Consider the following 1,869-nt stretch of genomic DNA (forward strand, 5'->3'; position numbering starts at 1 on the left):
ATAGATAAACTATTTGTAAAAGAATAAAAGTTTTGAGTTTACGGTAAGAATCATACACAGCAACATTAAAAATTAAATGAAATCATTCTAAAACAGAGTAAGCAAGATTGAAGACAATTTAAACAAATGAAAATAAGTGAGTTTTATCACAGAGCTTCTCAAAATGATTTTTAAAAAAGACTAACAACCCAACAAAAAGTATGCAAATGCCATAAATAGTAGTTTTGAGGAAAAAGTCAAAAGATTCTTTAATATATTAAAAGATACTTGGAGATGCCGCAGACCTGCAACCTGGAGCAGTTCAGAGCAGTGAACTCTTCAAGTTGGCAATAAAAAATGGCTTCCAATAAAACCACATTGCAAAAAATGGGTAAGAAACAGAATGGAAAGAGTAAAAAAGAGGCAGAGCCTGAAGAATTTGTGGTGGAAAAAGTACTGGACCCACGCGTAGTGAATGGGAAGGTGGAAATTTTCCTGAAGTGGAAGGGATTTACAGATGCTGACGACACTTGGGAACCTGAAGAAAATTTAGATTGTCCAGAGTTCATTGAAGCATTTCTCAATTCTCAAAAAGCTGGTAAAGAGAAAGATGGTACAAAGAGAAAATCTTTATCTGACAGTGAATCTGATGACAGCAAATCAAAGAAGAAGAGAGACGCTGCTGGTAAACCAAGAGGCTTTGCCAGAGGTCTTGATCCTGAACAAATAATTGGTGTCACAGACAGCAGGGAGAGTGAACGCTTCTCATGAGATGGGAAGATGAGGCAGACTGGGTCCTGGAAAAAGAGACAAATGTGAAGTGTCCTCAAATTGTAATTGCTTTTTATGAAGAGAATCTAACTTGGCATTCTTGTCCAGAAGATGAAGCTCAATAATTGTTTATATATATATATAAAATCTGGGTCTTGGATTTTGATTTACTAGTGTGGAGAAAGAACTGCATTCTAATGGAAAAATCAAGTTTGATATGTTTGTTGTGAAAGTAGTATTGGGGAATTGGTGGGGTGGGGGGGTTGCATCCCAATAGCACTGGTTACTTTGAACAAATAAAAGCTTTTCTGTAGTTGCTTCTTTATTGGAAAAAAAATAAAATAAAACATTTCATACCAGGGTATTTGTCCTCTGCATTTGGGAACAGGTTTTCTAAATGTTGGGGAAATGTTTCATTGTCATGAACTTGTGTTTAACTCACATGCTTCAGTACCAGTCTGGGGTTTTGTTTTCCGTCTTCGTGTGTTTGTATACATAAGATAATAGTAAATGGCTTTCTGTTTTTGAAACCTTCACCAAAAACTGTGTATAAGCTTATATGTTTGAGATCCTGTCATGCTGAGCAACCTCAGAATAAGAAATAAGTTCCTCCAAATTAAATTGAAAGTTTTCCTGAAGCCATAACCTTTCAAATTAATGATTTTGTAATTGGGTGATCTAAATTGGATAACTTAAAAGTAACCATATCAGAATTTTTACCTATCTGTAGTCATGTAAATTCAATACTTTATTTGCAGAATTCCTGAAAGGAGAAATTGTACGGGTATCAGCAAGCTCCCCTCCCAGATGACAAAAACGGACAAAACCCAGTGTTTAGCTAAGAAAGACTATAAGTGGACATTTTAATCCTCTAGTAAACTTCTTTATGAAAAGTTGAAATCCTCATGCTCTATTGACTGAAAGGTCATTATTCATGAAACGTCTAAGATTTGGCCCATGGAAACTTAATCAGATGGTTAAAGATGTTAGCAGTTCAGGACTTGCTGGCATAAGTGAGTGAACAAATTTGTGATCGAAACTATCGTGCATGTTTCTTTTCTTAACGCCAACTCCTTCCTTACGCGTAGGCCTCAATCTTTGCAGTATTGGGGTTACTGA

The 1,869-nt window shown here is 35.7% G+C and overlaps 1 pseudogene; it reads left to right on the top strand.

The window, feature by feature from the left end:
- The first annotated feature begins 336 nt into the window (after window positions 1-336).
- On the top strand, window positions 337-875 carry LOC106736108 (chromobox protein homolog 3 pseudogene; annotated as a pseudogene).
- The last annotated feature ends 994 nt before the right edge of the window (window positions 876-1,869 follow it).

This window comes from Tupaia chinensis, unplaced genomic scaffold (assembly GCF_000334495.1).
Source record: "Tupaia chinensis unplaced genomic scaffold, TupChi_1.0 Scaffold000644_1, whole genome shotgun sequence".
Taxonomy (NCBI): Eukaryota; Metazoa; Chordata; class Mammalia; order Scandentia; family Tupaiidae; genus Tupaia; species Tupaia belangeri.